General features: G+C 46.5%; 1 non-coding gene across 1 annotated transcript; it reads right to left on the bottom strand.

Annotated features, from left to right (window-relative positions):
- Window positions 1-7,411: 7,411 nt before the first annotated feature.
- LOC127758285 (small nucleolar RNA Z247) lies at window positions 7,412-7,550 on the bottom strand. The gene has a single exon (XR_008013707.1). It is a non-coding gene; the product is annotated as a small nucleolar RNA Z247 (small nucleolar RNA).
- Window positions 7,551-9,792: the final 2,242 nt, after the last annotated feature.

The following is a 9,792-nucleotide window of genomic DNA, read 5'->3' as shown; positions in this document are numbered from 1 at the left end:
TCTACATATACCAAAATAAATATAGCAACATCTCCTTTATGTAGAAAGAATAATGATGTGTCAGCCTTCGAAGCACTAAACCCAAGATCAACCAGTTTCTTACTTAATCTAGCAAACCAAGCTCTTGGGGCTTGTTTCAAGCCATATAAAGACTTATCTAACTTGCATATATAATGTAGTTTAGTGACATCTTCAAAACCTGGTGGCTATTCCATATAAACTTCCTCTTCTAGATGACCATGAAGAAAAGCATTCTAAACATCTAACTGTCTGAGACTTCGTCCTCTAGAAACAGCTATAGACAGAATTATTCTAATTGTAGCAGCTTTTACTACTGGACTGAATGTATCTTCATAGTCTATTCCATATCTTTGTTTAAAACCTTTTGCTACTAGGCAGGCTTTATACCTGTCTAGAGAATCATCAGCCGTTCTCTTGATTTTATAGACCCACTTACACCCTATGACATTCTTCCCTCTCTGAGGTGGAACTAGGTGCTATGTGTTATTTCTAACTAAAGCATCGTATTCAGATTCCATAGCAGTTTTTCAATTTTTATTCTTAAGTGTCTCTATATCATTGCTAGGTTCTCTAGAACTGATAAAATAAGAATACTTAATTGTACCATCAGTATATATCTTCTCCTTTCGAATGCCACTCTGCAGCCTTGTTCTGGGTCGGACCTAAGGCTCCTGTTCTTGCTGCTGTTCTTGCTCCTGCTGCGGCACATCTGTACTTGCATCTGTACCTGCAGTCCCTGACAGCTCGGCTGAGGAATCAATGGATGGTGATGGCGACGGAGACAGATGCTGCCCCCTCTGTTCCTCCTGACGAGTTGTCCCGGGAAGCACCACACGGTCGCCTGCTGCTGGTCTGGAGTGCCGCGTGTCTGCAGGAGAGTGGCGCGCTGGAGATGCCGTCGGCGACACCGCCTGCTCACCTGACGCTGCCTGCCCATCTGACGACGCCACAGGAGACTGCACAGGAGGCTGGTCCATCGCATCTGCATCAAACACAGAACCAGCCGGATCTTCTGTGGCTGCTGGATCTGCTGTATCAGCTTCAATACTTGCATCAAAAGATTCATTCGCAGCAGGATTTACAGGATTAGTCAAATGGTTTAATACATTGTCACCCCCACTAGTAAACAGAGATGGAAATAGGAGAATTTCAGATCGAAGACGAGCACCTGCATTTGCATGGAGCTCAGAAAAAGGGAATACCGTTTCATCAAAAACAACATCCGGAGAAATATAAATTTGACCTGAAGAAATATCTAGGCATTTAAACCCTTTGTGCATATTGCTAAAGCCAAGGAAGGCGCATCGTTTAGACCGGAATTCCAACTTGTGTTTATTATAAGGACGTAAATTGGACCAACAAGCCCATCCAAAAACACGCAAAGAGGAATAATCTGGTTTTTGTTGGAACAATTTTTCCAAAGGACTAATGTTTTGTGTAACTCTGCTAGGAACTCGATTGATCAAATAGGTGGCTGCTTGAAAAGCTTCATCCCAAAATTTTAATGGCATTGTAGCATGAGATAACAATGAGAGACCTACTTCCACAATGTGTCTATGTTTGCGCTCAGCAGACCCATTTTGTTGGTGAGTGTGAGGACATGACACATGGTGGACAATGCCAATTTTTGAGAAAAAGGTATTGAGAGTTTGATACTCCCCTCCCCAGTCAGTTTGCATAGCTAGAATTTTTCTATCAAACAAGCGTTCTACCATAACTTGGAACTCTTTGAACTTCTCAAAAACTTGGGATTTAAATTGCAGGAGATAAATCCAAGTAAACTTGCTAAAATCATCAATAAAACTGACATAATATTTTTTTTCTTCCTACAGACTCTGGGGCTGGACCCCAAACATCAGAAAAAACAAGTTTCAAGGGATGATGAGACACACTTGATGAAACAGGAAAAGGTAGCTGATGACTCTTAGCTTGCTGGCAAGCATTACAAACCGACTCATTAACAGAATCTAAACATGGGAGACTATTTTTATTGACCACTTGTCTAACAGCTGACGAGGAGGGATGTCCTAGGCGACTATGCCACCGAGCCAAGGACAGTTTAGTGGCATTGCAGGCTTGCTTCAAGGATGATCTGGGAAGGGGATAGAGACTGCGGTGTGATCTTCCTTTAAGGAGTGTTTCCCCGGTGGCTAGATCCTTAAGAAAGAAATAATCACGGTGAAGTTCAAGAAAAGCAGAGTTATCATCAACTAAACGATGCACAGAAACAAGATTCTTTTTGGCTTGAGGAACATATACTCCCTCCGTCCCAGAATGTAGCTATTTCTAGGTTGTTGGGATGGATTAAGGTTTTGGATGTTATGACCATAGTGCCCTTCTTTAATGGAATCATGAATATGCTGTCACAAGGACACTCAGCTGCTTATTCCCCTGGCACCTGCATATCCAGAATAAAAAAATGGGACCAACTTTTGGCACCAGCCGCCAAAAACATACCGCCCAAACATTTTAAATTCAAACCAAAGAAGACGAAAGAGCAACCTATAAAAACCCGTAGCCATTTAAGAGTGTACATCTGTTCATCTCAAATGCCAATCTCCAACCCCAAAACAAATCACCGCCACATATTGCCACAGATACAATCAGAGATACTTAGATCTTCCCACCATCATCAGCACATGAACATCAATCTTAATATCCCAGTTTTTGAAGGAGGGGAAGATGTTCTTCCTGACCTCAACCATGGTGCTCATCAAGATGAAGACCTACCTGACCTCAACCTTGTTAATGAAGACAATGAAGAACCTGAGCAGGCTATAGCTGATGAAGTCCATGAGGCCGAAGAACAAGTCCAGGAAGAACATTTTCCTGCTGCCTATCAATTTGATCTCAATGTGCAATCCCAAGAGGAGGATTACCAACATGAATTAGGTATGCTATACATGAATGAGATGTTATTGAATGGGATGACAATATATTTGGACTATTTGAACCAATTCATGTTTCTTATTTGGATGGATTTTTGCATCTGTGTTGGCTAGATTGTATGAGCAATTGATGTATGTTGATGACATATTTAGCATGGCATGTGCCATGGCTAGATGATCTGAACAATCTCTGTCCTTTAAGAACATGGTGAGGCTGGTCATCAGTTTAATCTGAAATGCTCACTTGTGCACACTTTAATTTGAATATGATTTTTCACCTTTGCAATGTGTAGATGATGATCGGCAAGGTGAAGAACAAGTGTAGCAAGTTGCATGACGAGCATGGTGAAGCGGCTCATCAATTCGATTTGAACATGCAAGTTGATTGGCAATATGATTCAGGTATTCAATACTAAATCATAAGAGGTGTGAATTGTTTTATATGAGCAACATTTTGCATATGATCTGAGAGGTGTGAATTGTTTCATATGAGCAATTTTATTGTTAAAATGTAGAGGTATATAGTGTAATGTTGTCACCATATGATAGACCAACTAAAAATCATCAAGATAGAATACAATGGAGAAGTTAGATTCTGAATTTTTGAACTTGCACTTGTACTTAAATCTGATCTAAAAATTTCATATTTGCAATGTATAGATGATGACTATGATGTTTATGCTGAAGATGTGGACATTTTGTTGGAACAAGAGGAGCTAAGTGATTCAGGTAATTGCATAAAAAAATGCATGATCATTTTCAGAAAGGTCGAGAATAACAATTACAAATTTTAGATGAAGAACAAGATGACATGGATGAAGATGTGCATCCACAACAGCATGCAAATACGACTAAAACCAAAAGAACCTACCTGACAGATATCGAGCGGAACCATGTTTACGCAGTACTACTTGCAAAAGGTGTTGATTTTCAACTTGGGAGGGACACGACCCTTATTGTTGCCAACATGATTGGCATTTCTAGGCCTCTAGTGCAAAGTATTTGGAGGAAAGCAAAGCCATTTCATGCACAAGGTCTCCTAGCTGATCTTAGCTCCAAAAGAAATCTTTGTGGGCGGCGAAGGGTCCAAGTGGACTTATCTCAGATTACAACAATTCCACCAGAAAGAAGGAGCACCATTAGAGCAGTTGCCAAGAGTTGCATTGTAGCAGCAGCACGGTGCATAGGTTCTTCCAAGAAGGCAAGATTTGTCGTCGCTCCAACATAGTGAAGCCCTATTTAAGAGATGAGAACAAGAAAGCTCGCATCCAATTCTGCATTTCTATGTTGGATGCCCTTACTCTTCATGATCAGCAAACATTCAAGGAGATGTACAACATCGTGCACATAGATGAAAAATGGTTTAATACAACCAGCAAGGTCAGGACGATCTACATGCTACCTGATGAAGAGGACCCATTAATGACAGTTCAGAATAAAAACCCAATTGAGAAGGTCATGTTCTTGGCAGCACTTGCTAGGCCAAGATACGACCATGATGGAACTTGCATTTTTGATGGCAAGATAGGTGTGTGGCCTTTTGTTAAGAAGGTTGGTACTTCTATCTACTTTGATTTTTTTTTGAACAAAAATCATTGCTTAAAATATTGCACTCATACTTTCCCTCCTTCTATTTTGTGTTATAGGAACCGGCACAACGAAGCAGCCGCAATAGAGAAAGGGGAACACTAGTGACAAAACCTATCGTTGTGACTAGGGACATATATAGAGAATTTCTGATAAATAAAGTTATACCAGCTATTGCGGCATGTTGGCCTGTAGAAGATGCAGCGAATACCATTTGGATTCAACAGGACAATGCTAGGACACATGTACCACCAGAGGATGATGCATTTGCTGCAGCTGTGGCACAAACTGGGCTTGATATTCGCATAATGAATCAACCTCCTAATTCCCCTGACATGAATGTTCTAGACCTTGGTTTCTTCGCCTCACTTCAGCCATTGACATATCGAAGGATTGCGAGAAACATGGATGGTCTCATTACCAATGTTGAAGAGGAGTATGCAGAATATGATGATGCTAAAGTCAATAGTGTGTTCCTTACACTGCAGTCTTGCCTCATAGAGGTCATGAAGGTTAAAGGTGGGAATGGCTACAAGATTCCACACATGAACAAACAAGGAATGGAGTTGCAAGGAACTCTTCCTACAACCCTTTGTTGTGGTCGTGCTACATATGAAGATGCACGGCAAGCACTCTTAGCCGAGTGATTTGTCCTATGAAGTGCAAAGTTCTTTTGGTAAAGGCATTATTGTGAAGTACAAGTTCTTTTGGTGAAATCATACTACGATCAGGAATAGTTCTTTTGTTATGGTGTACAGCATGGTCAGATGCTATTATCTTAAAGATGTTTTAATGTTCTCAATGACACTTAGTACTCCCACTACATATATGTAAATATGCTGGAAGACATTAGTGTTCCTTACAAAATTTATGTACAAATGGAAGCAAGGGATCTGGTAGTTGCATGAAGACACATTTACTACTGCAACTATATATTATATCAAGTGACAACGGTGGCTAATCACATTTAGTACTGCATACCTAAGCTAAACATGTTACTACTTCTAGATGACACTATTTAACATGTTCATACTTAAGCTTTACTACTACTAATATAGGATTAAGCAACAACATAGCATCTGCATATAGAGTTTGCGACCACTACTTGGGAGTACGTTTCACAAAGTACAAAGGCAGCATAATCCGCAACATACCGCCACACGCGTCGTTCTGCGCAACCCTTTCTACATGGCTTGGCCTTCTAATATCCTGCATGTTGCCTTCCTCCTTCTTGGCATCCACATTCTCCTCCATGCGGCCCTGCTGCTTGGAGGCTTCGACCTCCGAGGCTTGGGCAAAGCATCCTAAGTCCTGCTGCATCGAGTCATCATCGGCCACGGCCACATCCTCCACTCCATCCCTTTGCCATTGTACTCTGCCTCCGCTTCCACCACATGGCTGCATATCGGCCTTCGATAACAGACCGTCCGACAGCGGCTCGGATTCTGGAACTGGCTGTAGATCAGACTCGGATAAGAGGTAGCCTGGCAGCGCCTTGGATTCAGAGACGAAGAGGGTCTCATTGGACTACGAGAAGAGGCCCTCCGGTTGCAGCTGGGAGTCAGGGACAAAAAGGACGTCACCTGAGTCCAAATCTTCGTTTCTATTGTCCTCATCGGAGTCGGGGATGAAGACGATGTCGTCGTCTTCACTTTCACTGTCATCTGAATTCGGGGCAAAATTAACTCCTTCGAGGATCGTTCCCTTGCGCTCGCCGGTGACGATCATCCAAACTCCTCAACGGTTGCCCTGTCGGCGCTTTCCGCCTACTCCTCGCCGCCCACTCAATCGTCGCCTTCTCCTGCCTGCCTGCGCAGATATCTGCTTCATTGGGACATGACCTCCTCTCTTTTCCCCGCCTGCCTGAGACCCGAGCTGCAGAGGCAGAGCAGGGCCTCCTTGCCTTCCGCTGCTCCACAGAGGGCTGATCTCCTCGCCGGCCGCCCACTCATGGGCGACGCTCGACGGCGCCGGGCTACACCAGTCCCGCTGCCCTCCGCTTGCCTGCGCTCCTGCATGCCCTCCGCTTGCCTGCGTGCCCCCTCCATGGCTATTCACCCCCTCCACTTGCTTGTGCGCCTCCTCCATCGATCGCTGCTGTAAATCACCGATGAATGTGTTGGGGATTTTTTTTCATTGTAGAGAGCACGCAGAGAGAAGTTGGAGATTGGGGAATTTTCCTGTAGAGAGAAGTCTGCTGCCTCTCTCCTCGTTTCCTCCATTGACGGGGGATAAGGTTGGCCTGTGGTGTGTCAGTGCTGTAGTGGGCTGTGGGTCCCACGGCATGGGTGGTCAGCAGGGGTAAAACGGGTATAACAGCCTCTCACCTACCTAGAAATAGCTTCTTTTGGGACAAGTTTGAATCCTAAAAATAGCTACATTCTGGGACGGAGGGAGTAGAACATTTTCAAGATAAATTTCTCGATTACTAGGGGTATGAACAACTGTATTGCCAATATGACTTATGTCCATACCTGCTCCACTGGCGGTGTGGATCTGTTCGCTTCCATTGTATTTTTATTTCACAGTGAGTTTCTCCAGTTCTCCTGTGATGTGATCAGTGGCTCCAGTGTCGATATACCAATTGGTATCCACACCATAGGACGAGCTTGTTGCCACTGCAGCAATGTTTTTATTGTCAGGAACATAATCTTCATCATACTTGTACCAGCAATCTGCAGCGGTGTGACCCCTCTTGAAGCAGACTTGGCAGATCGGTCGGCGATCTACCCCTCCTTGCGCGCGCCCTCGGCCGCGCCCTCCATTGTTGGCGCCGCGGCCAGGGAAGCCACGGCCGCCGCGTGGAGCTCCACCGCCGCGACCAGGAGGACTGCCGCGACCTCCTCCATTGCCGCCTCCTTTGTTGGCGACGTTGACGACGTTCTCCTGGGTCCCCCGATAGAGAGACATGCGGGCCTCAAAATTGAGGACCTGGTTGTAGAGGTCACCCACCGTCATGGGTTCTGGCCGTGCGCACACGGCGGAGATCACCTCGCTGTAGTCTTCACCCAATCCAGTGATGATGTACTGGATTAGTTCCTCTTCATCAACGGGCTTGCCGGATGCGGTTGCCATCTCATCTCCTAGCGCTCTCATCTTCCCGAAGAACTCCGGGAGTGAGAGATTGCCTTTCTTGGTGTTGGAGAGCGTGAATCTTGTGTTGATGCAGCGCGCTCTAGTGTGTGTTGAGTACATCTGCTCGATGATCGTCCATGCTTCTGCCGCTGTTTCACACGTCGCGACTTGCATGAGGACATCTCGTGAGAGAGACGACAGGAGATAGCCAAGAACCCGTTGGTCTGAGGCCTCCCAATCATCAAACTCTGGATTGCTCTTCTTCTCTGTTGTCTTGCCGTCACTATTTGTGACGATGATCTGCGCTGGGGGCTTCTTCGTCGCGCCTGTGAGGTGCCCTTGAAGGCGAGCACCATGAACGGCGGCACTGATTTGAGCTCTCCACAACGCGTAGTTGTTCTTCCCGAGTTTCTCACTAACAGGGTGGCCTTGGAAGAAATTGCTGGCGTTGCTAGAGGAAGACGCCATGGCTGGGAAAGGTGGATGGGATTGATTTTTCGGTAGATTGGATTAGCGCTCTGATACCATGTGAAGTTTCTGGGAGGAAACTCACGTACTCTCGCTGTACGGAGCGTTCGTGTTGATAATAGATCGGAAAAGCCCCGATCGTGGCTTATACAGGAGCGACGCTAGGAGGTTTCAATCTCCTAAACATCAGGAAGGATAATATCACATGCATGCAACAAACCTTATCTAGCTAACTAGAGATATACATCCACATGCACCGGCTGTCACATGTCATGGATAGGATGATCCTTTGGATCAGCTCAACAAACTGCTTAACAGTCCGTCGTACGGATCAAACAAGACCATGCTGGAACTGTTTGAAGACGAAGCTGCCTGAAGCAAAATGTAATTTGAATTTTCAAATTTTGAAATGGTGTTTGTTTGGTTTTGATCCAAGATGAATTTGGTTGATCTAGACGTGCAAATTTGGATGCAGATAAACTTGCAAGCGGATCAGCCGATGCAAATTTAGCCCATTATGGTCCAGTCCAATGTGAAGACTAAACAAAGGAGAATAAGTTCACATTGGCTCCCTTAACTAGTGACCGAATTTGATACACATACACAGTACCGGATATCTCGACCCTCCAACTATTAAAACCGGCGCAACTTGACTCCCTCGACGGTTTCACTGACATGGTGCCTACGTGGCAGTATTGACCTGGTCTTCGTTCCACAGGGCGCTTAGGTGGCATTAGAATTAAAAAATATGTGTGGGATCCATTTCTCATTCACAAAAAATATGTGTGAGACCCACTGACATGTTGGGCCCATATAATCATGCTCTCTCTTCTTCCTTCTTCCTCCTCCCTCTATCTCTTTCTCTTCCACTTCGGCAAGCGTGGGACGGGGGTCGGCGGCGGTGGGAACGACGGGCAGGAGCCAGCGGTGGCAACGGCGGGAGGGAGCTAGCAGCGCGGGACGGTGGGTGGGTGAGGGTCGTATCCCCTTTGCGAGTTCGCGACTTCGAGCCACCACGGTGATGCCGTTCCCTCGCCATCGCCGAGCTCCGCGTCAGCTGTCGCCACTCGGGCACTCGATTCCCCCTCTTTCAGTCCCCAATCAACCAAAGCCACCGCCACAGTCGAGCTCCTCTTCTCCCAACAATCCCATTCCACCCCTCGCTGGCGCCCAATCGCCACCACAGCCGAAACCCCCAAATCCGGTCTCTATCGATTGCCATTGTTGATCTCGAGCCGTGACTTGGCGCTGCAATCCATCCCCTCCGGTTCTTCCCATCTCTCCCCGTCCTCTCCTTCTCTTCCCTCTTCCGCAGCAGAGAGGCTAGGACCCAGGAGGGTGGCAGTAGCGGCTAGGACCCAGTAGAGTGGCAGTAGCGGCAGTGAACTGGAGACGGGAAGGGCACCGATTCCTCCTCCCCTCTTCTCTCCCTCCCTCCCTCCTTTCTCTTTCCTATCACCGGAGCTTCGGGTCCAACTCCCCCGTGTTGTTAGGCTCGACGAGAGGCTCGTGGCAGCGGATGAGGTTTGCACGGCCCTCGCCCACTGCGTCCAGGGCGGGCTCGAGGTGGGTGCGCCGGAAGGCAGCGGTGAGGAGCGGCCTCCCCCCTTTCTCATGTGGTCGGGGCGGCAGGGCCATCAGAGGCGGGGAGGGAGTGTAAGGTGGCGGTGAGGAGCGGAAGGCACAGAAGGACGAATGCGGTGGCCGCCGCTCTTCCCAAACGCCTTTCTACTGCTGCTGCTGCCTTCCCGCC

The sequence above is a fragment of the Oryza glaberrima genome, chromosome 12, assembly GCF_000147395.1.
Source record: "Oryza glaberrima chromosome 12, OglaRS2, whole genome shotgun sequence".
NCBI classification, from domain to species: domain Eukaryota; kingdom Viridiplantae; phylum Streptophyta; class Magnoliopsida; order Poales; family Poaceae; genus Oryza; species Oryza glaberrima.
Note: the sequence above shows the minus strand (reverse complement) of the source record. Positions and strands in the feature narration are given on the sequence as shown.